Here is a 26906-nt window from a genome sequence, read left to right on the forward strand (position 1 = left end):
GCTACAAGAGGGAAAAAAATCAAATCGACCTTATAGTTTTTGAGAAAATTGATTTTAAAGTTTCAAAGGAAAAAAAATACACATTTAAAAACCAGACGACTTTAATAGTTAATAGCAAATCCACCTTAAATTCTAGAAACCCTAAATTTGCAGGGTATGTTAAGGAGATCATTGGGAATAAGAGGAAAAAACAATTTTTCAAAAAGACCTTATAGTTTTTGAGAAAATCGATTTTAAAGTTTCGAAGGAAAAAAGTATACTTTTAAATGCGGTAAATGTCACTTTTAGTACCTAACGGTAGTGTAATTTTACATACATCAAAAGAAAGAGCAATACATTTCCTGACGGGGTTTCCAGGGGGTCTATACGCAGCCGCAGCGCTTTTTTTTCTTATGTTTAGAGTGTGGGAATTTTTATTTTTTTTTAAATTATGTGGGGTCCCCCCTCCTGAAACTTTTTTTTTTTTTTTTTTTTTTTTTTGCCTCAGATCGTTCACATGCTCAACTAATGAATACATCACTTCATTGCCATGCTCCCGAGTTGAGCTGAACTTTCATCATAGGTTGGCATTTTTTAATACAAAATTAATACTGTTTAATAGTACTCCTTTCTGAGGCATACAAAAGTAACTTTCACTCCTGCACATCCACTCGCCCACAAAATTCCATACCTACAACCATATATCCTTCATCCATTCTCCAATCATCCAACCCTGTGCACCCGCCCGCCTCTCGACTTATCCTATTCAATAATCTCCCACCATATCGATCTCCACCTATCCAGAATTTTACTATTGGTTCCTTCGTCATTCTCCCACCCCTCTAATTCCAGGAACCTTCCCATTTCCGTAATCCACTCCCCTAGATCCGGGACATTTGGGTTTTTCCAGTTACAAGCTATTATTTTTTTAGCCACCGTTGCTGCGGGGAGAACCCAACTACTGCTGTCTCCTAATCCAAAAATGGTTGCCAATTCTGTGAATTTACAACTTTGTTTGACTTTCTACTACAGAAGGATTCTATATCCAACCAAAATTTATGTAACTTAGGGCATGTCCACCACATATGCTTCAAATCACCCCTATCAGTGTTACATCGCCAGCATAAATCATCTTGATTTGATTTAATCTTCGCTTTTCGAGCCGGGGAGATGTACCATCTTGCTACCAGTTTATAGTTGACCAACTGATACCCAGGGTTTTGTGCTAACCAAATGTTATGAAATATTTTGTCCCAATCCAGAGCATGTGTGGAGTCCAGCTCTTTAACCCACCTGCTACAGAAGGGAGGGAGAGGTGGATCCAAATGCTGGCTTATAAATGTATATAGATGGGAAATAGATTTTTCCCTCTTTATAGCATTGGAGAAACACTTCTCAAAAAAGTTTTGTTGTTTTCTAATCATGCCCCCGACTTTATCAAGAAAACTTGTTAATTGACAGTATTTAAAGTATTTTTCTTTCTTTTTGCCTTTATCTAAATCCCATATTTTGGAATCGATAATCTCTGATAGCGTTGTTGTCGGCATAAACAAGGAGTCCTTAAACCAACATTCATCCAATCCAGGTCCGAAATCTGGATTATTTCCCAGAGTCATCAGAGGGGAGATTTCTTTTTGGTAGTCGCCTTCCAGTAATTCCACAAAGGACTGAAGAGTGGGAGTTAAAAGAGGGTGTGATGTTCCTTGTACAACCTTCCTGACCGTTTTAGGGTGCCAGGATTCTATCTGGGTGAAATCTATGATTTCCCTCTCACTTCTCGACCAGAATTTTTGATGAGAAGCTATCCTAATGTCCAGAAGTCTATCGAGTTGTATGCTCTTATAGTAATATTGAACATTTGGAACCCCCATACCACCCATATCCTTGGAGCGACATATTGTTCTAAAAGCAATTCTATGTTTGTTCTTTCGCCAAATAAAGTCCCCGAAAGCTCTATGCCATCTTGCAAACCAACATTTAGGGACTGCTATCGGAAGATTCTGCATAATGAAATTAATTTTGGGAAGAATTTTCATTTTTATAAAATTGATTCTGCCAATGGCATTCAGGGGTGCTCCTTCCATTGCATTTAAAAGATGTATACCTTCATTCTGAATAGACACATAATTTTCTTTGAAAAGATCGTCGCTATTTTTGCAGATGTTTATCCCTAGGTATTTAATTTTCTGATTTGTGTAGTTAAAACTGTACTTATTTTTAATCTCTTCTAACAAACCCTGGTCACAACCCAGGTTTAACAAAATTGATTTCTCATTATTTATTTTGAAGTTTGAGACCTTACAAAAATCCACTAGAATATTGTAGACCTTGTCTAATGAGAGTTGGGGGTTGCTTAGAGTTAGCAACAAGTCGTCTGCGTAAGCCAGAATCTTATTTTCATAATCCCCTATTTTCCATCCCAATACCTCTGTATCATTCTGTATAGACGAAATTAAAACCTCCATACACAGATTAAATAGTAGAGGAGAAAGGGGACAACCCTGTCTGACCCCATTATTCATTGTGAAAGGCCTTGACATCAACCCATTAATCTTAACCCTAGCTTCTTGATTTCGATATAGTCCCATAATTCTATCGATGACAATTTCCCCGAAACCATAAAACCTCAGTGATGTATAGATGAAAGGCCTGGCTATTCGATCGAATGCCTTTTCGGCATCGATTGCTAATAAAACTGCTCGGTCATCATTATATTTAGCTCTAAATTGAAAATTAATTGCTGCGAAGATGTTATCACGCATATGATGACCTTTCCTAAAACCGGCCTGCTCTTTACCTAGTATATTATCCAATATTTTTTCTACTCTTAATGTAAGTATTTTCGCATAGATCTTCACATCAGTATTAATCACTGAAATCGGCCTATAACTTGAGCAATTTTCTAAATTTTTTCCCTCTTTAGGGATTACTGTGATTGTCGCCAAGTTTCCGATACACGAAAAGGGTTCTTTACCATTATCTTCATTCATCATTTTACATAGACTCGGAGTTATTTTATCCTCAAAGAGCCTATAAAAATCGGCTCCAAAGCCGTCCGGTCCCGGGCTTTTTTGACTCTGCAAAGTATGAATTACATCTTTAATTTCTTTTTCGGTAATTGGGGCCTCAAGTTCCTCTTTTTCCTCAATCCCTAACTGGGGAAGCTGCAGTGGACGAAAATAATTCGCTAATTGATCCGGGGTCACGTCTATATTTTGATTAAATAACTCTCTGTAATATTCGGCAAAAATATTTCCCATGATGCTACTATCGAAGCAGATATCCCCTTTACCATCACGGATTTTCTCTATATAATTGCGGTTCTTTTTTTTTTCGGTTAGACTTGCCATAACTTTCCCCGGTTTATTAATGCTAATCACTGAAACTTTTTAACCCCTTGTCCCCCATGCAGGCTGGGATAGCCAGAATGTGGAGCTCCGACCGATTGGGGCTTCAAACCCTGACTATACCAGCTGCAAAAAAAGGTCCCTTAATGCCAATTTTTGCTCTGGGGTATCTGTTGGGGGAGCACCCCAGGTTTATTTTGCCCTGGGGCCCCATTGTTGCTTAAACCGGCCCTGCTTGTTACCACTATGTAGGCTGGTGGTGTAATGGTGTGGAGGATGTTTTCTTGGCACACTTTAGGTAGAGTGACCAGACGTCCCGGATTGCCCGGGACACGTCCCGGATTCAGGGTCCGCTGTCCCAGGCAGCATGAGGTCCCGGGAAACGTCCCGCTTTCAGCAGCGGAACGTCCCGGTCTCGGGACTCTAGCCACTCTATCCTCATGAACTGGCAGCAGCGTCTATAGACGCCGTGCTAGTTCATTGCCTGCAGCCCCGCTCCAGCCTCCTCTTCCGGTGTCTGTTCCGACACCGGCAGGCGAGCAGGGCTATGGCAAGATGGCTGCCGAAGCCCTGTACTGGAGACTATTTGTGTCTCCAGTACAGGGCTTCGGGCGCCATCTTGCCGTAGCCCTGTCAGCGCGGGAGACGAGCAGGAGGAGGAAGGTGGTCCCGGGAGCAGCGCGCCAGAGGCCGGAGACTTCTGCCAGGTGAGTAAATGCTTTCTTTACCAGGTGAAATGTTTGCCCGCATTGCGTTTACTTTCTAATGAAATGTTTGCCCGCATTGCGTTTCTTTTCCAGGTGAAATGTTTGCCCGCATTGCGTTTCTTTTTCAGGTGAAATGTTTGCCCGCATTGCGTTTCTTTTCTGGTGAAATGTTTGCCCGCATTGCGTTTCTTTTCTGGTGAAATGTTTGCCCGCATTGCGTTTACTTTCTAGTGAAATGTTTGCCCGCATTGCATTTCTTTTCTGGTGAAATGTTTGCCCGCATTGCGTTTCTTTTCTGGTGAAATGTTTGCCCGCATTGCGTTTCTTTTCTGGTGAAATGTTTGCCCGCATTGCGTTTACTTTCTAGTGAAATGTTTGCCCGCATTGCGTTTCTTTTCTGGGGAAATGTTTGCCCGCATTGCGTTTCTTTTCTGGTGAAATGTTTGCCCGCATTGCAGTAATTTTCTGGTGAAATGTTTGCCCGCATTGCAGTAATTTTCTGGTGAAATGTTTGCCCGCATTGCGTTAATTTTCTGGTGAAATGTTTGCCCGCATTGCAGTAATTTTCTGGTGAAATGTTTGCCTGCATTGCAGTAATTTTCTGGTGAAATGTTTGCCTGCATTGCAGTAATTTTCTGGTGAAATGTTTGCCTGCATTGCAGTAATTTTCTGGTGAAATGTTTGCCCGCATTGCAGTAATTTTCTGGTGAAATGTTTGCCCGCATTGCGTTTATTTTGTACTGACATGTTTGCCCGCATTGCGTTTTTATTTTGTACTGACATGTTTGCCCGCATTGCGTTTATTTTGTACTGACATGTTTGCCCGCATTGCGTTTATTTTGTACTGACATGTTTGCCCGCATTGCATTTTTATTTTGTACTGACATGTTTGCCCGCATTGCGTTTATTTTGTACTGACATGTTTGGCCGCATTGCGTTTATTTTGTACTGACATGTTGCCCGCATTGCGTTTATTTTGTGCTGACATGTTGCCCACATTGCATTTATTTTATACTGACATGTTGCCCGCATTGCATTTATTTTGTGCTGACATGTTGCCCATTGCATTTAGTTTCTGGTGTCCGGGGTAACTGTTACTGCATTTATTATTTAATGGTCATAGATGGCTATGTTTGCTGCTTTGTGGTTACGGTATACTATTAGCATCACACAGTTTCTGCACACCCATGATGCAAAGTCTTGTTTGCCCACATCATGGCATAAACACTGCTTTCTCATGCCTCGCTGTTACATCATTACGTTAGCTCCGCCCATACAATGTCATGGCCACGCCCATTTTCGTCGCGGCAGTTCCCCCCCGGTCTTAATCACTGTGCGCTCCTCAGTCCTCCCCACTTTTCGCGCCCCCCCCCCCCCCTCCCTGTCCCAGGTTGGACCCACAAAAATCTGGTCACTCTACTTTAGGCCCCTTAGTGCCAATTGGGCAGCATTCAAATGCCACGGGCTACCTGAGCATTGTTTCTGACCATGTCCATACCTTCATGACCACCATTCTCTGATGGCTACTTCCAGCAGGATAAAAGCATGAATCATTTCAAATTGGTTTCTTGAACATGACAATGAGTTTACTGTACTAAAATGGCCCCCACAGTCACCAGATCTCAACCCAACCAAGTCCAGCGCCCCAGGGAGGGCGCGGGACTGGATTCCTCAGGCAGAAGCTGTACACATGCAACACTAGCCTCCAGGCTAGCAACACATTCTGTTGCTAGGCAAGGGGAAGTAGGCGTGTCAGAGCAGTGTGTGTCATACAGCGGGCCAGATGAATGGAAAGCACAATGCCCTCAGCCAGTGTTTAGGCGGACCATTCGCCAATGCTTCTACGAAAGCAAATCTTGTCTGCCGTTTTGATTTCCATGTTTTCCAAGTATTGGGGTGACTTTTCTCCACACATTCTGGTTCAGCATCCTCAAAAATAAACTTCAGTCAGTATAAAAGCATAATAATAATAACGATGATGATGGTAATAATAATAATAATAATAATATATTATCTCCCTCTCTGGCCACTTGTAGCTGCTTCTATCTACAGCTGCCTCTTGTTTATTGTTCATTTGTCAATAAAGCTAGATTGAAAAAAAAAAGCCGCGCAGCCCCAGCACAGCACAGAGCGCCATGAAGTGTCTGCCCCGCCTACCCGCTGCGGTCTGTTGCTAGGATACCGGCATTTCCGGTGTGTGTGGCCTGTCACTGGTTAGCGTCCTGTTTACCAGAAGAGGGTCACGAGCTCAGGACACCCGGTAGAGGGCGGAGCGACGCTGAAGGTTTATCTGGTGAGGGGAGGAGCTAAGCGCTCTTATTACTGCTATGTGTACAGGGGGACTAGAAGACCCAGCATGCACTGCCAGGGAGACTACAGATCCCAGCGTGCACTGACAGCTGTGGAGTAACTACAAGTCCCAGCATGCACTGACAGGGGATTATAGCTCCTAGCTCCCAACATGCACTGACAGCTGTGGGGTAACTACAAGTCCCAGCATGCACTACCAGGGGGACTACAGATTCCAGCGGGCACTGACAGCTGTGGGGTAACTACAAGACCCAGCATGCACTGCCAGGGGGACTACAGATTCCAGCGGGCACTGACAGCTGTGGGGTAACTACAAGTCCCAGCATGCACTGACAGGGGATTATAGCTCCTAGCTCCCAACATGCACTGACAGCTGTGGGGTAACTACAAGTCCCAGCATGCACTACCAGGGGGACTACAGATTCCAGCGGGCACTGACAGCTGTGGGGTAACTACAAGACCCAGCATGCACTGCCAGGGGGACTACAGATTCCAGCGGGCACTGACAGCTGTGGGGTAACTACAAGTCCCAGCATGCACTGACAGGGGATTATAGCTCCTAGCTCCCAACATGCACTGACAGCTGTGGGGTAACTACAAGTCCCAGCATGCACTACCAGGGGGACTACAGATTCCAGCGGGCACTGACAGCTGTGGGGTAACTACAAGTCCCAGCATGCACTACCAGGGGGACTACAGATCCCAGCGTGCACTGACAGCTGTGGAGTAACTACAAGTCCCAGCATGCACTGCCAGGGGGACTACAGATCCCAGCGTGCACTGACAGCTGTGGAGTAACTACAAGTCCCAGCATGCACTACCAGGGGGACTACAGATTCCAGCGGGCACTGACAGCTGTGGGGTAACTACAAGACTCAGCATGCACTGCCAGGGGGACTACAGATCCCAGCGTGCACTGACAGCTGTGGAGTAACTACAAGACCCAGCATGCACTACCAGGGGGACTACAGATTCCAGCGTGCACTGACAGCTGTGGGGTAACTACAAGTCCCAGCATGCAGTGCCAGGGGGGACTACAGATCCCAGCGTGCACTGACAGCTGTGGGGTAACTACAAGACCCAGCATGCACTGCCAGGGGGACTACAGATCCCAGCGTGCACTGACAGCTGTGGGGTAACTACAAGACCCAGCATGCACTGCCAGGGGGACTACAGATCCCAGCGTGCACTGACAGCTGTGGGGTAACTACAAGTCCCAGCATGCAGTGCCAGGGGGACTACAGATCCCAGCGTGCACTGACAGCTGTGGAGTAACTACAAGTCCCAGCATGCACTGTCAGGGGGACTACAGATCCCAGCATGCACTGACAGCTGTGGGGTAACTACAAGACCCAGCATGCACTGACAGGGAGACTACAGATCCCAGCGTGCACTGACAGCTGTGGGGGAACTACAAGTCCCAGCATGCACAAGACCTACAGATCCCAGCATGCACTGACAGCTGTGGGGTAACTACAAGACCCAGCATGCACTGCCAGGGAGACTACAGATCCCAGCGTGCACTGACAGCTGTGGGGGAACTACAAGTCCCAGCATGCACTGCCAGGGAGACTACAGATCCCAGCGTGCACTGACAGCTGTGGAGTAACTATATTGCCCAGCATGCCCTGCCAGGGGGACTACAGATCCCAGCGTGCACTGACAGCTGTGGGGGAACTACAAGTCCCAGCATGCACTGCCAGGGAGACTACAGATCCCAGCGTGCACTGACAGCTGTGGAGTAACTATATTGCCCAGCATGCCCTGCCAGGGGGACTACAGATCCCAGCGTGCACTGACAGCTGTGGGGGAACTACAAGTCCCAGCATGCACTGTCAGGGAGACTACAGATCCCAGCGTGCACTGACAGCTGTGGAGTAACTATATTGCCCAGCATGCACTGCCAGGGGGACTACAGATCCCAGCGTGCACTGACAGCTGTGGGGTAACTACAAGTCCCAGCATGCACTGCCAGGGAGACTACAGATCCCAGCGTGCACTGACAGCTGTGGGGTAACTACAAGACCCAGCATGCACTGACAGGGAGACTACAGATCCCAGCGTGCACTGACAGCTGTGGGGTAACTACAAGACCCAGCATGCACTGACAGGGAGACTACAGATCCCAGCGTGCACTGACAGCTGTGGGGTAACTACAAGACCCAGCATGCACTGTCAGGGGGACTACAGATCCCAGCGTGCACTGACAGCTGTGGGGTAACTACAAGACCCAGCATGCACTGCCAGGGAGACTACAGATCCCAGCGTGCACTGACAGCTGTGGGGTAACTACAAGTCCCAGCATGCACTGCCAGGGGGACTACAGATCCCAGCGTGCACTGACAGCTGTGGGGTAACTACAAGACCCAGCATGCACTGCCAGGGAGACTACAGATCCCAGCGTGCACTGACAGCGGTGGAGTAACTACAAGACCCAGCATGCACTGCCAGGGGGACTACAGATCCCAGCGTGCACTGACAGCAGTGGAGTAACTACAATGTCCAGCATGTGCTGCCAGGAAGACTACAGATCCCAGCGTGCACTGACAGCTGTGGGGTAACTACAAGACCCAGCATGCACTGCCAGGGAGACTACAGATCCCAGCGTGCACTGACAGCTGTGGGGTAACTACAAGACCCAGCATGCACTGCCAGGGAGACTACAGATCCCAGCGTGCACTGACAGCTGTGGGGTAACTACAAGTCCCAGCATGCACTACCAGGGAGACTACAGATCCCAGCGTGCACTGACAGCTGTGGGGTAACTACAAGACCCAGCATGCACTGCCAGGGGGACTACAGATCCCAGCGTGCACTGACAGCGGTGGAGTAACTACAATGTCCAGCATGCACTGCCAGGGGGACTACAGATCCCAGCGTGCACTGACAGCTGTGGGGTAACTACATGTCCCAGCATGCGCTGCCAGGGGGACTACAGATCCCAGCGTGCACTGACAGCTGTGGGGTAACTACATGTCCCAGCATGCACTGCCAGGGGGACTACAGATCCCAACGTGCACTGACAGCTGTGGAGTAACTATATTGCCCAGCATGCACTGCCAGGGAGACTACAGATCCCAGCGTGCACTGACAGCTGTGGGGTAACTACATGTCCCAGCATGCACTGCCAGGGGGACGACAGATCCCAGCGTGCACTGACAGCTGTGGGGTAACTACATGTCCCAGCATGCACTGCCAGGGGGACTACAGATCCCAACGTGCACTGACAGCTGTGGAGTAACTATATTGCCCAGCATGCACTGCCAGGGAGACTACAGATCCCAGCGTGCACTGACAGCTGTGGGGTAACTACATGTCCCAGCATGCACTGTCAGGGAGACTACAGATCCCAGCGTGCACTGACAGCTGTGGAGTAACTATATTGCCCAGCATGCCCTGCCAGGGGGACTACAGATCCCAGCGTGCACTGACAGCTGTGGGGGAACTACAAGTCCCAGCATGCACTGCCAGGGGGACTACAGATCCCAGCGTGCACTGACAGCTGTGGGGGAACTACAATGCCCAGCATGCACAAGACCTACAGATCCCAGCGTGCACTGACAGCTGTGGAGTAACTACAAGTCCCAGCATGCACTGCCAGGGAGACTACAGATCCCAGCGTGCACTGACAGCGGTGGAGTAACTACAAGACCCAGCATGCACTGCCAGGGAGACTACAGATCCCAGCGTGCACTGACAGCTGTGGAGTAACTACAAGACCCAGCATGCACTGCCAGGCAGACTACAGATCCCAGCGTGCACTGACAGCTGTGGGGTAACTACAATGTCCAGCATGTGCTGCCAGGGGATTATAGATCCCAGCATGCACTGACAGCTGTGGGGGAACTACAAGTCCCAGCATGCACTGTCAGGGAGACTACAGATCCCAGTGTGCACTGACAGCTGTGGAGTAACTATATTGCCCAGCATGCACTGCCAGTGAGACTACAGATCCCAGCGTGCACTGACAGCTGTCTGGGAACTACAATGTCCAGCATGTGCTGCCAGGGGATTATAGATCCCAGCATGCACTGACAGCTGTGGGGGAACTACAATACCCAGCATGCACAAGACCTACAGATCCCAGCATGCACTGACAGCTGTGGGGGAACTACAATGCCCAGCATGCACAAGACCTACAGATCCCAGCATGCACTGACAGCTGTGGGGGAACTGCAGGGCCCAGCATGCACTGACAGATGTGGGGTAACTACAATGCCCAGCATGTAATCCCAGAGGACTGAATTTCCCAGCATGCACTGACAGCTGTGAGGGGACTACAAGGGCCAGCATGCACTGACAGCTGTGAGGGGACTACAAGCCCCAGCATGCCATGCAGCTGTGGTAATTTGCCAGCTGGCTATGGAGATAATGCAAGCCTTGGCATGCGATCCAGCTATGGAGAAGCTACAGATCTCAGCTTGCCATTCAGCTGTATGTGGCTCAGCAGGTCTCTGTATGTCAGTCAGCTGAGGGGCCCGGCTATATGGACCTGCATGCCTTTCACGTGTGGAGTGACTAGATGTCTGCTTTTTTGTTTTTAATTACACTTCAGACTAACTTTAAAAGTATTAGAGGCAGAGGGTCAGCAGGTCAGCCAGGCAACTGGCATGGTTTAGAATTCAATAAATATGTCAGCCTTCATATGACACTCACTTTAAGTTCCTTAAGAGTTTTGCCCAGTGTATGACTAGCTTAATTTCTTCATCTAAATAATGACAGTGGAATGCCAGTATGTAAATATATGTGTAATGTTTATAATAGAGGCTTCTAAACTCGTTATAAAACACGTCAGGGCCTGTTTACACGGAGGAGCTTGGCAGGCAGTTTCCAGTACATCCCCAGGGGATCATTCACAATGCAGCGCTCGCCATTTGTGGAAATTGTGTTGCATGCAGAATTTTTGGAGAATTGTAAATTGCAATCGACAAAATCGCGATCACATTTTACAATTGCAAGTGTGAATGGGCCCTCCAAGGGGAATGCGACTTTGGTTTATAAAATCGTGACGGTATGCAGATGCGGTGGCTGCGTCCGCGAGAGGGATTTTTTTTTAATGAAATGGTTTTTTTAAATGTTAGCTAGCACTAGACTAGCTAACTATGCTGCTCAAGTGCCTCGGCACCTCTCCGATTACGACTCCCCCCCCCCCCCCCCCCCCCAATCGCCGCCGGCATCACTCACCCATCCGCAATGCCGCGAGGACCGCAGCTTCCCAATTAGCATCACTCGTCACTATGGCGACGATCGGGCATGACGTCATGCACAGTTCCGATCCTCCCCATAGTGAAGCCTGGTGCTGATTGGGAGGCTGCGCCGGAGGGGACCGGAGCAACTGGGGCAGCATAGTTAGCTAGCAACGTGCTAGCTTAACAAAATGTAACACATTTTATTTTTAAAAAATCCTCCCGGGGCGTTGCGATCTCGGGCTTACTGCCAGGGGGGTTAATCGGCACAAAGCCTTCTCTCTCCCTGTGAGGGTGTATTGTAGCAGAATCCTGCCCTGGCTCTCTGTGAGGGTGTACTGTAGCAGAATCCTGCCCTGGCTCTCTGTGAGGGTGTACTGTAGCAGAAGCCTTCCCTGGCTCTCTGTGATGGTGTATTGTAGCAGAAGCCTGCCCTGGCTCTCTGTGAGGGTGTACTGTAGCAGAAGCCTGCCCTGGCTCTCTGTGAGGGTGTACTGTAGCAGAATCCTGCTCTGGCTCTCTGTGAGGGTGTACTGTAGCAGAATCCTGCCCTGGCTCTCTGTGAGGGTGTACTGTAGCAGAAGCCTGCCCTGGCTCTCTGTGAGGGTGTACTGTAGCAGAAGCCTGCCCGGGCTCTCTGTGAGGGTGTACTGTAGCAGAAGCCTGCCCTGGCTCTCTGTGAGGGTGTACTGTAGCAGAATCCTGCCCTGGCTCTCTGTGAGGGTGTACTGTAGCAGAAGCCTGCCCTGGCTCTCTGTGAGGGTGTACTGTAGCAGAAGCCTTCCCTGGCTCTCTGTGATGGTGTATTGTAGCAGAAGCCTGCCCTGGCTCTCTGTGAGGGTGTACTGTAGCAGAAGCCTGCCCTGGCTCTCTGTGAGGGTGTATTGTAGCAGAATCCTGCCCTGCCTCTCTGTGAGGGTGTACTGTAGCAGAATCCTGCCCTGGCTCTCTGTGAGGGTGTACTGTAGCAGAAGCCTGCCCTGGCTCTCTGTGAGGGTGTACTGTAGCAGAAGCCTGCCCTGGCTCTCTGTGAGGGTGTACTGTAGCAGAAGCCTGCCCTGGCTGTCTGTGATGGTGTATTGTAGCAGAATCCTGCCCTGACTCTCTGTGAGGGTGTACTGTAGCAGAATCATGCCCTGGCTCTCTGTGAGGGTGTACTGTAGCAGAAGCCTGCCCTGGCTCTCTGTGTAGGTGTACTGTAGCAGAAGCCTGCCCTGGCTCTCTGTGAGGGTGTCCTGTAGCAGAAGCCTTCCCTGGCTCTCTGTGAGGGTGTACTGTAGCAGAATCCTGCCCTGGCTCTCTTTGAGGGTGTACTGGCTCTCTGTGAGGGTGTACTGTAGCAGAAGCCTGCCCTGGCTCTCTGTGAGGGTGTACTGTAGCAGAATCCTGCCCTGGCTCTCTGTGAGGGTTTACTGTAGCAGAATCCTGCCCTGGCTCTCTGTGAGGGTGTACTGTAGCAGAATCCTGCCCTGGCTCTCTGTGAGGGTGTACTGTAGCAGAAGCCTGCCCTGGCTCTCTGTGAGGGTGTACTGTAGCAGAATCATGCCTTGGCTCTCTGTGAGGTTGGACTGTAGCAGAATCCTGCTCTGGCTCTCTGTGAGGGTGTACTGTAGCAGAATCCTGCCCTGGCTCTCTGTGAGGGTGTACTGTAGCAGAAGCCTGCCCTGGCTCTCTGTGAGGGTTTACTGTAGCAGAATCCTGCCCTGGCTCTCTGTGAGGGTGTACTGTAGCAGAATCCTGCCCTGGCTCTCTGTGAGGGTGTACTGTAGCAGAAGCCTGCCCTGGCTCTCTGTGAGGGTGTACTGTAGCAGAAGCCTGCCCTGGCTCTCTGTGAGGTTGGACTGTAGCAGAATCCTGCCCTGGCTCTCTGTGAGGGTGTACTGTAGCAGAAGCCTGCCCTGGCTCTCTGTGAGGGTGTACTGTAGCAGAAGCCTGCCCGGGCTCTGTGTGAGGGTGTACTGTAGCAGAAGCCTGCCCTGGCTCTCTGTGAGGGTGTACTGTAGCAGAATCCTGCCCTGGCTCTCTGTGAGGGTGTACTGTAGCAGAAGCCTGCCCTGGCTCTCTGTGAGGGTGTACTGTAGCAGAAGCCTGCCCGGGCTCCCTGTGAGGGTGTACTGTAGCAGAAGCCTGCCCGGGCTCTCTGTGAGGGTGTACTGTAGCAGAATCCTGCCCTGGCTCTCTGTGAGGGTGTACTGTAGCAGAAGCCTGCCCTGGCTCTCTGTGAGGGTGTACTGTAGCAGAAGCCTGCCCTGGCTCTCTGTGTAGGTGTACTGTAGCAGAAGCCTGCCCTGGCTCTCTGTGAGGGTGTCCTGTAGCAGAAGCCTTCCCTGGCTCTCTGTGAGGGTGTACTGTAGCAGAATCCTGCCCTGGCTCTCTTTGAGGGTGTACTGGCTCTCTGTGAGGGTGTACTGTATCAGAAGCCTGCCCTGGCTCTCTGTGAGGGTGTACTGTAGCAGAATCCTGCCCTGGCTCTCTGTGAGGGTTTACTGTAGCAGAATCCTGCCCTGGCTCTCTGTGAGGGTGTACTGTAGCAGAATCCTGCCCTGGCTCTCTGTGAGGGTGTACTGTAGCAGAAGCCTGCCCTGGCTCTCTGTGAGGGTGTACTGTAGCAGAATCATGCCTTGGCTCTCTGTGAGGTTGGACTGTAGCAGAATCCTGCTCTGGCTCTCTGTGAGGGTGTACTGTAGCAGAAGCCTGCCCTGGCTCTCTGTGAGGTTGGACTGTAGCAGAATCCTGCCCTGGCTCTCTGTGAGGGTGTACTGTAGCAGAAGCCTGCCCTGGCTCTCTGTGAGGGTGTACTGTAGCAGAAGCCTGCCCGGGCTCTGTGTGAGGGTGTACTGTAGCAGAAGCCTGCCCTGGCTCTCTGTGAGGGTGTACTGTAGCAGAATCCTGCCCTGGCTCTCTGTGAGGGTGTACTGTAGCAGAAGCCTGCCCTGGCTCTCTGTGAGGGTGTACTGTAGCAGAAGCCTGCCCGGGCTCCCTGTGAGGGTGTACTGTAGCAGAAGCCTGCCCGGGCTCTCTGTGAGGGTGTACTGTAGCAGAAGCCTGCCCTGGCTCTCTGTGAGGGTGTACTGTAGCAGAATCCTGCTCTGGCTCTCTGTGAGGGTGTACTGTAGCAGAATCCTGCCCTGGCTCTCTGTGAGGGTGTACTGTAGCAGAAGCCTGCCCTGGCTCTCTGTGAGGGTGTACTGTAGCAGAAGCCTGCCCTGGCTCTCTGTGAGGGTGTCCTGTAGCAGAATCCTGCCCTGGCTCTCTGTGAGGGTGTACTGTAGCAGAAGCCTGCCCTGGCTCTCTGTGAGGGTGTACTGTAGCAGAAGCCTGCCCTGGCTCTCTGTGAGGGTTTACTGTAGCAGAATCCTGCCCGGGCTCTCTGTGAGGGTGTACTGTAGCAGAATCCTGCCCTGGCTCTCTGTGAGGGTGTACTGTAGCAGAAGCCTGCCCTGGCTCTCTGTGAGGGTGTACTGTAGCAGAAGCCTGCCCGGGCTCTCTGTGAGGGTGTACTGTAGCAGAAGCCTGCCCGGGCTCTCTGTGAGGGTGTACTGTAGCAGAAGCCTGCCCTGGCTCTCTGTGAGGGTGTACTGTAGCAGAATCCTGCTCTGGCTCTCTGTGAGGGTGTACTGTAGCAGAATCCTGCCCTGACTCTCTGTGAGGGTGTACTGTAGCAGAAGCCTGCCCTGGCTCTCTGTGAGGGTGTACTGTAGCAGAAGCCTGCCCTGGCTCTCTGTGAGGATGTCCTGTAGCAGAATCCTTCCCGGGGTCTCTGTGAGGGTGTACTGTAGCAGAATCCTGCCCTGGCTCTCTGTGAGGGTGTACTGTAGCAGAAGCCTGCCCTGGCTCTCTGTGAGGGTGTACTGTAGCAGAAGCCTGCCCTGGCTCTCTGTGAGGGTTTACTGTAGCAGAATCATGCCCTGGCTCTCTGTGAGGGTGTACTGTAGCAGAAGCCTGCCCTGGCTTTCTGTGAAGGTGTACTGTAGCAGAAGCCTGCCCTGGCTCTCTGTGAGGGTGTACTGTAGAAGAAGCCTGCCCTGGCTCTCTGTGAGGGTGTACTGTAGCAGAAGCCTGCCCTGGCTCTCTGTGAGGGTGTACTGTAGCAGAATCCTGCCCTGGCTCTCTGTGAGGGTGTACTGTAGCAGAATCCTGCCCTGGCTCTCTGTGAGGGTGTACTGTAGCAGAAGCCTGCCCTGGCTCTCTGTGAAGGTGTGCTGTAGCAGAAGCCTGCCCTGGCTCTCTGTGAGGGTGTACTGTAGCAGAATCCTGCCCTGGCTGTCTGTGATGGTGTATTGTAGCAGAAGCCTGCCCTGGCTCTCTGTGAGGGTGTACTGTAGCAGAATCCTGCCCTGGCCCTCTGTGAGGGTGTACTGTAGCAGAATCCTGCCCTGGTTCTCTGTGAGGGTGTACTGTAGCAGAATCCTGCCCTGGCTCTCTGTGAGGGTGTACTGTAGCAGAAGCCTGCCCTGGCTCTCTCTGAGGTATACTGTAGCAGAAGCCTACCCTGGCTCTCTGTGAGGGTGTACTGTAGCAGAAGCCTACCCTGGCTCTCTGTGAGGATGTACTGTAGCAGAATCCTGCCCTGGCTCTCTGTGAGGATGTACTGTAGCAGAAGCCTGCCCTGGCTCTCTGTGAGGGTGTACTGTAGCAGAAGCCTGCCTTGGCTCTCTGTGAGGGTGTACTGTAGCAGAATCCTGCCCTGGCTCTCTGCGAGGGTGTACTGTAGCAGAATCATGCCCTGGCTCTCTGTGAGTGTGTACTGTAGCAGAAGCCTGCCCTGGCTCTCTGTGAGGGTGTACTGTAGCAGAATCCTGCCCTGGCTGTCTGTGATGGTGTATTGTAGCAGAAGCCTGCCCTGGCTCTCTGTGAGGGTGTACTGTAGCAGAATCCTGCCCTGGCCCTCTGTGAGGGTGTACTGTAGCAGAATCCTGCCCTGGCTCTCTGTGAGAGTGTACTGTAGCAGACGCCTGCCCTGGCTCTCTGTGAGGGTGTACTGTAGCAGAATCCTGCCCTGGCTCTCTGTGAGGGTGTACTGTAGCAGAAGCCTGCCCTGGCTCTCTGTGAGGGTGTACTGTAGCAGAAGCCTGCCCTGGCTCTCTGTGAGGGTGTACTGTAGCAGAAGCCTGCCCTGGCTCTCTGTGAGGGTGTACTGTAGCAGAAGCCTGCCCTGGCTCTCTGTGAGGGTGTACTGTAGCAGAAGCCTGCCCTGGCTCTTTGTGAGGGTGTTCTGTAGCAGAAGTCTGCCCTGGCTCTCTGTGAGGGTGTACTGTAACAGAATCCTGCCCTGGCTCTCTGTGAGGGTGTACTGTAGCAGAAGCCTTCCCTGGCTCTCTGTGAGGGTGTACTGTAGCAGAATCCTGCCCTGGCTCTGTGTGAGGGTGTACTTTAGCAGAAGCCTGCCCTGGCTCTCTGTGAGGGTGTACTGTAGCAGAATCCTGCCCTGGCTCTGTGTGAGGGTGTACTTTAGCAGAAGCCTGCCCTGGCTCTCTGTGAGGGTGTTCTGTAGCAGAATCCTGCCCTGGCCCTCTGTGAGGGTGTACTGTAGCAGAAGCCTGCCCTGGCTCTCTGTGAGGGTGTACTGTAGCAGAATCCTGTCCTGGCTCTCTGTGAGGGTGTACTTTAGCAGAAGCCTGCCCTGGCTCTCTGTGAGGGTGTACTTTAGCAGAAGCCTGCCCTGGCTCTCTGTGAGGGTGTACTGTAGCAGAAGCCTGCCCTGGCTCTCTGTGAGGGTTTACTGTAGCAGAATCCTGCCCTGGCTCTCTGTGAGGGTGTACTGTAGCAGAATCCTGCCCTGGCTCTCTGTGAGGGTGTACTGTAGCAGAAGCCTGCCCTGGCTCTCTGTGAGGGTGTACTGTAGCAGAAGCCTGCCCTGGCTCTCTGTGAGGTTGGACTGTAGCAGAATCCTGCCCTGGCTCTCTGTGAGGGTGTACTGTAGCAGAAGCCTGCCCTGGCTCTCTGTGAGGGTGTACTGTAGCAGAAGCCTGCCCGGGCTCTGTGTGAGGGTGTACTGTAGCAGAAGCCTGCCCTGGCTCTCTGTGAGGGTGTACTGTAGCAGAATCCTGCCCTGGCTCTCTGTGAGGGTGTACTGTAGCAGAAGCCTGCCCTGGCTCTCTGTGAGGGTGTACTGTAGCAGAAGCCTGCCCGGGCTCCCTGTGAGGGTGTACTGTAGCAGAAGCCTGCCCGGGCTCTCTGTGAGGGTGTACTGTAGCAGAATCCTGCCCTGGCTCTCTGTGAGGGTGTACTGTAGCAGAAGCCTGCCCTGGCTCTCTGTGAGGGTGTACTGTAGCAGAAGCCTGCCCTGGCTCTCTGTGTAGGTGTACTGTAGCAGAAGCCTGCCCTGGCTCTCTGTGAGGGTGTCCTGTAGCAGAAGCCTTCCCTGGCTCTCTGTGAGGGTGTACTGTAGCAGAATCCTGCCCTGGCTCTCTTTGAGGGTGTACTGGCTCTCTGTGAGGGTGTACTGTATCAGAAGCCTGCCCTGGCTCTCTGTGAGGGTGTACTGTAGCAGAATCCTGCCCTGGCTCTCTGTGAGGGTTTACTGTAGCAGAATCCTGCCCTGGCTCTCTGTGAGGGTGTACTGTAGCAGAATCCTGCCCTGGCTCTCTGTGAGGGTGTACTGTAGCAGAAGCCTGCCCTGGCTCTCTGTGAGGGTGTACTGTAGCAGAATCATGCCTTGGCTCTCTGTGAGGTTGGACTGTAGCAGAATCCTGCTCTGGCTCTCTGTGAGGGTGTACTGTAGCAGAAGCCTGCCCTGGCTCTCTGTGAGGTTGGACTGTAGCAGAATCCTGCCCTGGCTCTCTGTGAGGGTGTACTGTAGCAGAAGCCTGCCCTGGCTCTCTGTGAGGGTGTACTGTAGCAGAAGCCTGCCCGGGCTCTGTGTGAGGGTGTACTGTAGCAGAAGCCTGCCCTGGCTCTCTGTGAGGGTGTACTGTAGCAGAATCCTGCCCTGGCTCTCTGTGAGGGTGTACTGTAGCAGAAGCCTGCCCTGGCTCTCTGTGAGGGTGTACTGTAGCAGAAGCCTGCCCGGGCTCCCTGTGAGGGTGTACTGTAGCAGAAGCCTGCCCGGGCTCTCTGTGAGGGTGTACTGTAGCAGAAGCCTGCCCTGGCTCTCTGTGAGGGTGTACTGTAGCAGAATCCTGCTCTGGCTCTCTGTGAGGGTGTACTGTAGCAGAATCCTGCCCTGGCTCTCTGTGAGGGTGTACTGTAGCAGAAGCCTGCCCTGGCTCTCTGTGAGGGTGTACTGTAGCAGAAGCCTGCCCTGGCTCTCTGTGAGGGTGTCCTGTAGCAGAATCCTGCCCTGGCTCTCTGTGAGGGTGTCCTGTAGCAGAAGCCTGCCCTGGCTCTCTGTGAGGGTGTACTGTAGCAGAAGCCTGCCCTGGCTCTCTGTGAGGGTGTACTGTAGCAGAATCCTGCCCGGGCTCTCTGTGAGGGTGTACTGTAGCAGAATCCTGCCCGGGCTCTCTGTGAGGGTGTACTGTAGCAGAATCCTGCCCTGGCTCTCTGTGAGGGTGTACTGTAGCAGAAGCCTGCCCTGGCTCTCTGTGAGGGTGTACTGTAGCAGAAGCCTGCCCGGGCTCTCTGTGAGGGTGTACTGTAGCAGAAGCCTGCCCGGGCTCTCTGTGAGGGTGTACTGTAGCAGAAGCCTGCCCTGGCTCTCTGTGAGGGTGTACTGTAGCAGAATCCTGCTCTGGCTCTCTGTGAGGGTGTACTGTAGCAGAATCCTGCCCTGACTCTCTGTGAGGGTGTACTGTAGCAGAAGCCTGCCCTGGCTCTCTGTGAGGGTGTACTGTAGCAGAAGCCTGCCCTGGCTCTCTGTGAGGATGTCCTGTAGCAGAATCCTTCCCGGGGTCTCTGTGAGGGTGTACTGTAGCAGAATCCTGCCCTGGCTCTCTGTGAGGGTGTACTGTAGCAGAAGCCTGCCCTGGCTCTCTGTGAGGGTGTACTGTAGCAGAAGCCTGCCCTGGCTCTCTGTGAGGGTTTACTGTAGCAGAATCATGCCCTGGCTCTCTGTGAGGGTGTACTGTAGCAGAAGCCTGCCCTGGCTTTCTGTGAAGGTGTACTGTAGCAGAAGCCTGCCCTGGCTCTCTGTGAGGGTGTACTGTAGAAGAAGCCTGCCCTGGCTCTCTGTGAGGGTGTACTGTAGCAGAAGCCTGCCCTGGCTCTCTGTGAGGGTGTACTGTAGCAGAATCCTGCCCTGGCTCTCTGTGAGGGTGTACTGTAGCAGAATCCTGCCCTGGCTCTCTGTGAGGGTGTACTGTAGCAGAAGCCTGCCCTGGCTCTCTGTGAAGGTGTGCTGTAGCAGAAGCCTGCCCTGGCTCTCTGTGAGGGTGTACTGTAGCAGAATCCTGCCCTGGCTGTCTGTGATGGTGTATTGTAGCAGAAGCCTGCCCTGGCTCTCTGTGAGGGTGTACTGTAGCAGAATCCTGCCCTGGCCCTCTGTGAGGGTGTACTGTAGCAGAATCCTGCCCTGGTTCTCTGTGAGGGTGTACTGTAGCAGAATCCTGCCCTGGCTCTCTGTGAGGGTGTACTGTAGCAGAAGCCTGCCCTGGCTCTCTCTGAGGTATACTGTAGCAGAAGCCTACCCTGGCTCTCTGTGAGGGTGTACTGTAGCAGAAGCCTACCCTGGCTCTCTGTGAGGATGTACTGTAGCAGAATCCTGCCCTGGCTCTCTGTGAGGATGTACTGTAGCAGAAGCCTGCCCTGGCTCTCTGTGAGGGTGTACTGTAGCAGAAGCCTGCCTTGGCTCTCTGTGAGGGTGTACTGTAGCAGAATCCTGCCCTGGCTCTCTGCGAGGGTGTACTGTAGCAGAATCATGCCCTGGCTCTCTGTGAGTGTGTACTGTAGCAGAAGCCTGCCCTGGCTCTCTGTGAGGGTGTACTGTAGCAGAATCCTGCCCTGGCTGTCTGTGATGGTGTATTGTAGCAGAAGCCTGCCCTGGCTCTCTGTGAGGGTGTACTGTAGCAGAATCCTGCCCTGGCCCTCTGTGAGGGTGTACTGTAGCAGAATCCTGCCCTGGCTCTCTGTGAGAGTGTACTGTAGCAGACGCCTGCCCTGGCTCTCTGTGAGGGTGTACTGTAGCAGAATCCTGCCCTGGCTCTCTGTGAGGGTGTACTGTAGCAGAAGCCTGCCCTGGCTCTCTGTGAGGGTGTACTGTAGCAGAAGCCTGCCCTGGCTCTCTGTGAGGGTGTACTGTAGCAGAAGCCTGCCCTGGCTCTCTGTGAGGGTGTACTGTAGCAGAAGCCTGCCCTGGCTCTCTGTGAGGGTGTACTGTAGCAGAAGCCTGCCCTGGCTCTTTGTGAGGGTGTTCTGTAGCAGAAGTCTGCCCTGGCTCTCTGTGAGGGTGTACTGTAACAGAATCCTGCCCTGGCTCTCTGTGAGGGTGTACTGTAGCAGAAGCCTTCCCTGGCTCTCTGTGAGGGTGTACTGTAGCAGAATCCTGCCCTGGCTCTGTGTGAGGGTGTACTTTAGCAGAAGCCTGCCCTGGCTCTCTGTGAGGGTGTACTGTAGCAGAATCCTGCCCTGGCTCTGTGTGAGGGTGTACTTTAGCAGAAGCCTGCCCTGGCTCTCTGTGAGGGTGTTCTGTAGCAGAATCCTGCCCTGGCCCTCTGTGAGGGTGTACTGTAGCAGAAGCCTGCCCTGGCTCTCTGTGAGGGTGTACTGTAGCAGAATCCTGTCCTGGCTCTCTGTGAGGGTGTACTTTAGCAGAAGCCTGCCCTGGCTCTCTGTGAGGGTGTACTTTAGCAGAAGCCTGCCCTGGCTCTCTGTGAGGGTGTACTTTAGCAGAAGCCTGCCCTGGCTCTCTGTGATGGTGTATTGTAGCAGAAGCCTGCCCTGGGGCTCTGTGAGGGTGTACTGTAGCAGAATCATGCCCTGGCTCTCTGTGAGGGTGTACTGTAGCAGATGCCTGCCCTGGCTCTCTGTGAGGTTGTACTGTAGCAGAAGCCTGCCCTGGCTCTCTGTGAGGTTGTACTGTAGCAGAAGCCTGCCCTGGCTCTCTGTGAGGGTGTACTGTAGCAGAAGCCTGCCCGGGCTCTCTGTGAGGGTGTACTGTAGCAGAAGCCTGCCCTGGCTCTCTGTGAGGGTGTACTGTAGCAGAAGCCTGCCCTGGCTCTCTGTGAGGGTGTGCTGTAGCAGAAGCCTGCCCTGGCTCTCTGTGAGGGTGTACTGTAGCAGAATCCTGCCCTGGCTCTCTGTGATGTTGTATTGTAGCAGAAGCCTGCCCTGGCTCTCTGTGAGGGTGTACTGTAGCAGAAGCCTGCCCTGGCTCTCTGGGAAGGTGTGCTGTAGCAGAAGCCTGCCCTGGCTCTCTGTGACAGTGTACTGTAGCAGAAGCCTGCCCTGGCTCTCTGTGAGGGTGTACTGTAGCAGAATCCTGCCCTGGCTCTCTGTGATGGTGTATTGTAGCAGAAGCCTGCCCTGGCTCTCTGTGAGGATGTACTGTAGCAGAAGCCTGCCCTGGCTCTCTGTGAGGGTGTACTGTAGCAGAAGCCTACCCTGGCTCTCTGTGAGGGTGTACTGTAGCAGAATCCTGCCCTGGCTCTCTGTGAGGGTGTACTGTAGCAGAAGCCTGCCCTGGCTGTCTGTGATGGTGTATTGTAGCAGAAGCCTGCCCTGGCTCTCTGTGAGGGTGTACTGTAGCAGAAGCCTGCCCTGGCTCTCTGTGAGGGTGTACTGTAGCAGAAGCCTGCCCTGGCTCTCTGTGAGGGTGTACTGTAGCAGAAGCCTGCCCTGGCTCTCTGTGAGGGTGTACTGTAGCAGAAGCCTGCCCTGGCTCTCTGTGAGGGTGTACTGTAGCAGAAGCCTGCCCTGGCCCTCTGTGAGGGTGTACTGTAGCACAATCCTGCCCTGGTTCTTTGTGAGGGTGTACTGTAGCAGAATCCTGCCCTGGCTCTCTGTGAGGGTGTACTGTAGCAGAATCCTGCCCTGGCTCTCTGTGAGGGTGTACTGTAGCAGAAGCCTGCCCTGGCTCTCTGTGAGGGTGTACTGTAGCAGAAGCCTGCCCTGGCTCTCTGTGAGGATGTACTGTAGCAGAAACCTGCCCTGGCTTTCTGTGAGGGTGTACTGTAGCAGAATCCTGCCCTGGCCCTCTGTGAGGGTGTACTGTAGCAGAAGCCTGCCCTGGCTCTCTGTGAGGGTGTACTGTAGCAGAAGCCTACCCTGGCTCTCTGTGAGGATGTACTGTAGCAGAATCCTGCCCTGGCTCTCTGTGAGGGTGTACTGTAGTAGAATCCTGCTCTGGCTCTCTGTGAGGGTGTACTGTAGCAGAAGCCTGCCCTGGCTCTCTGTGAGGGTGTTCTGTAGCAGAAGCCTGCACTGGCTCTCTGTGAGGGTGTACTGTAGCAGAATCATGCCCTGGCTCTCTGTGAGGGTGTACTGTAGCAGAAGCCTGCCCTGGCTCTCTGTGAGGGTGTACTGTAGCAGAATCCTGCCCTGGTTCTCTGTGAGGGTGTACTTTAGCAGAAGCCTGCCCTGGCTCTCTGTGAGGGTGTACTGTAGCAGAATCCTGCCCTGGCCCTCTGTGAGGGTGTACTGTAGCAGAATCCTGCCCTGGTTCTCTGTGAGGGTGTACTTTAGCAGAAGCCTGCCCTGGCTCTCTGTGAGGGTGTACTGTAGCAGAAGCCTGCCCTGGCTCTCTGTGAGGGTGTACTGTAGCAGAAGCCTGCCCTGGCTCTCTGTGAGGGTGTACTGTAGCAGAAGCCTGCCCTGGCTCTCTGTGAGGGTGTACTGTAGCAGAAGCCTGCCCTGGCTCTCTGTGAGGGTGTACTGTAGCAGAAGCCTGCCCTGGCTCTCTGTGTGGGTGTACTGTAGCAGAAGCCTGCCCTGGCTCTCTGTGAGGGTGGACTGTAGCAGAAGCCTGCCCTGGCTCTCTGTGATGGTGTACTGTAGCAGAATCCTGCCCTGGCTCTCTGTGAGGGTGTACTGTAGCAGAATCCTGCCCTGGCTCTCTGTGATGGTGTACTGTAGCAGAATCCTGCCCTGGCTCTCTGTGAGGGTGTACTGTAGCAGAAGCCTGCCCTGGCTCTCTGTGAGGGTGTACTGTAGCAGAGTCCTGCCCTGGCTCTCTTTGAGGGTGTACTGTAGAAGAAGCCTGCCCTGGCTCTCTGTGAGGGTGTACTGTAGCAGAATCCTGCCCTGGCTCTCTGTGAGGGTGTACTGTAGCAGAAGCCTGCCCTGGCTCTCTGTGAGGGTGTACTGTAGCCGAATCCTGCCCTGGCTCTCTGTGAGGGTGTACTGTAGCAAAAGCCTGCCCTGGCTCTCTGTGAGGGTGTACTGTAGCAGAAGCCTTCCCTGGCTCTCTGTGAGGGTGTACTGTAGCAGAAGCCTGCCCTGGCTCTCTTTGAGGGTGTACTGTAGCAGAAGCCTGCCCTGGCTCTCTGTGAGGGTGTACTGTAGCAGAAGCCTGCCCTGGCTCTCTGTGAGGGTGTACTGTAGCAGAAGCCTGCCCTGGCTCTCTGTGAGGGTGTACTGTAGCAGAAGCCTGCCCTGGCTCTCTGTGAGGGTATACTGTAGCAGAATCCTGCCCTGGCTCTCTGTGAGGGTGTACTGTAGCAGAATCCTGCCCTGGCTCTCTGTGAGGGTGTACTGTAGCAGAAGCCTGCCCTGGCTCTCTGTGAGGGTGTACTGTAGCAGAAGCCTGCCCTGGCTCTCTGGGAAGGTGTGCTGTAGCAGAAGCCTGCCCTGGCTCACTGTGAGGATGTACTGTAGCAGAAGCCTGCCCTGGCTCTCTGTGAGGGTATACTGTAGCAGAATCCTGCCCTGGCTCTCTGTGAGGGTGTACTGTAGCAGAATCCTGCCCTGGCTCTCTGTGAAGGTGTGCTGTAGCAGAATCCTGCCCTGGCTCTCTGTGAGGGTTTACTGTAGCAGAATCATGCCCTGGCTCTCTGTGAGGGTGTACTGTAGCAGAATCCTGCCCTGGCTGTCTGTGATGGTGTATTGTAGCAGAAGCCTGCCCTGGCTCTCTGTGAGGGTATACTGTAGCAGAAGCCTGCCCTGCTCTTGTTCCTTCAGTCAGATTCTGGCCTCCAGTTTATTGGATGGTGAGTCAGCACTTTGCATAATTAGCTGAGTCACATCTTTTCCTGGATCCAGCAAAGCAACAATAACACAGCAATGTGAGTCCCGCACCAGGAGTTGTTTATCAGCAGGTGCGTTCAGCTGTTGGTCACCTGTTTTGCCGCCTACGTGACAAAAGCCCAGAGGCGTCCAGAACAGCGGCTGTGGGTGAAAGGGAAGGAAGAGAGCTGTGTGCAGCACACTGCACTGCTGGTGAGACACTATAGTCTGGCTTTGTTGGTTTCCGAGGGAAGTTGGGATAGCAGTTAAAGAGGTGGAGGGTCAGTAGAGGAGATGACCAGGCATGCTGGGTCTCCTCATTAGGACCTCCTGGATGACATTGTTCCTGTGTTTGGGGACAGTAGTTTATGTGGTGGATGGTCAGTAGTGGAGACGGTCAGGCATGCTGGGTCTCCTCCTCATTAGGGCCTCCTGGATGACATTGTCCCTGTGTTGTTTGGGGACAGTGGTTTAGGTGACGGAGGGTCAGTAGAAGAGACAGCCAAGTATGCTGGCTCTCCTCCTCATTAGAGCCACCTGGATCTCATTGTTCCTGTGTTTGGGGACAGTAGTTTAGGTGGTGGGTCAGTAGAGAAGGCGGCCAGGCATGCTTGCACTCCTCCTCATTAGAGCCTTCTGGGTGGCATTGTTCCTGTGTTGTTTGGGGACAGTAGTTTAGGTGGTGGAGGGTCAGTAGAGGAGATGGCCAGGCATGCTGAGTTTCCTCCTCATTAGGACCTCCTGGATGTCATTGTTCCTGTGTTGTTTGGGGACAGTAGTTTAGGTGGTGGAGGGTCAGTAGAGGAGATGGCCTGGTATGCTGGCTGTCCTCCTCATTAGGGCCTCCTGGATGACATTGTTCCTGTGTTGTTTGGGGACAGCGACTTAGGTGGTGGAGGGTGGTCAGGCATGCTGGGTCTCCTCCTCATTAGGGCCTCCTAGATGACATTGTTCCTGTGTTGTTTGGGGACAGCGACTTGGGTGATGGAGGGTGGTCAGGCATGCTGGCTCTCCTCCTCATTAGGTCCTCCTGGATGACATTGTTCCTGTGTTGCTTGGGGACAGTAGTTTAGGTGGTGGAGGGTCAGTAGAGGAGATGGCCAGGCATGCTGAGTCTCCTCCTCATTAGGACCTCCTGGATGTCATTGTTCCTGTGTTGTTTGAGGACAGTAGATTACATGATGGAAGGTCAGTAGAGGAGACAGCCAGGCATGCTGGCTCTCCTCCTCATTAGAGCCACCTGGATGGCATTGTTCCTGTGTTTGGGGATAGTGGTTTAGGTGGTGGAGGGTGGACAGTAGAGGAGAAGGCCAGGCATGCTGAGTCTCCTACTCATTAGGGTCTCCTGGATAACATTGTTCCTGTGTTGTTTGGGGACAGTAGTTTAGGTGGTGGAGGGTGGTCAGTAGAGGAGAAGGCCTGGTATGCTGGCTCTCCTCCTCATTAGGGCCTCCTGGATGACATTGTTCCTGTGTTGTTTGTTTGGGGACATCGGTCTAGATCACATGTGTCGAACTCCAGGCCCGGAGGGCCAGATCCATGCCAGTGTTTAGGATGGACTGAGAAAGAAAGGAATGTGTTCTACCTGATGGACCGCACCTTTCCTGATTCAGACCCATCAATTCATTTGAGCTGTATCAAAAATGTGTGAGGATCTCGGCCCTCGTAGGACCGGTTTGACATCCCTGGTCTAGATGGTGGAGGGTCAGCAGAGTAGAATGGGCCAGGCTTGCTGGCTCTCCTCCTCATTAGGACCTCCTGGATGACATTGTTACTGTGTTGTTTGGGGACAGTAGTTTAGGTGGTGGAGGGTCAGTAGAAGAGACTGCCAGGCTTGCTGGGTCTCCTCCTCATTAGGGCCTCCTGGATGACATTGTTCCTGTGTGTTTGAGGACATCGGTCTAGATAGTGCAGGGTCAGTAGAAGAGACTGCCAGGCTTGCTGGCTCTCCTCCTCATTAGAGCCTCCTGGATGACTTTGTTCCTGTGTTGTTTGGGGACATCGGTCTAGATAGTGCAGGGTCAGTAGAAGAGACTGTCAGGCATGCTGGCTCTCCTCCTCATTAGGGCCTCCTGGATGACATTGTTCCTGTGTGTTTGGGGGTGGAGGGTCAGTAGAGGAGAAGGCCAGGCATGTTGGCTCTCCTCCTCATTAGAACCTCCTGGATGACATTGTTCCTGTGTTTGGGGACAGTGGTTTAGGTGGTGGACGGTCAGTAGAAGAGACTGCCAGGCTTGCTGGCTCTCCTCCTCATTAGGGCCTCCTGGATGACTTTGTCCCTGTGTGTTTAGTTTCCCGCTTGCCCCATCTGTGACAGAGGCAGCAGCGTGCTCCTTTGT

At 52.8% G+C, this 26906-nt stretch overlaps 1 protein-coding gene across 2 annotated transcripts in view; it reads left to right on the forward strand.

The window, feature by feature from the left end:
* Positions 1 to 6205: 6205 nt before the first annotated feature.
* Positions 6206 to 26906, forward strand: part of HMOX2 (heme oxygenase 2) — a 45662-nt gene continuing 24961 nt past the window's right edge. Inside the window, exon 1 of one of the 2 annotated variants that reach the window (XM_068243593.1) lies at positions 6206 to 6326. The gene's annotated coding sequence lies outside the window, so the exon portion shown is untranslated. Of the gene's footprint in view, positions 6327 to 24676; positions 24781 to 26906 lie in introns of those variants that run through there. The other variant, XM_068243595.1, reaches the window with a different exon arrangement.

This window comes from Hyperolius riggenbachi, chromosome 7 (assembly GCF_040937935.1).
Source record: "Hyperolius riggenbachi isolate aHypRig1 chromosome 7, aHypRig1.pri, whole genome shotgun sequence".
Taxonomy (NCBI): Eukaryota; Metazoa; Chordata; class Amphibia; order Anura; family Hyperoliidae; genus Hyperolius; species Hyperolius riggenbachi.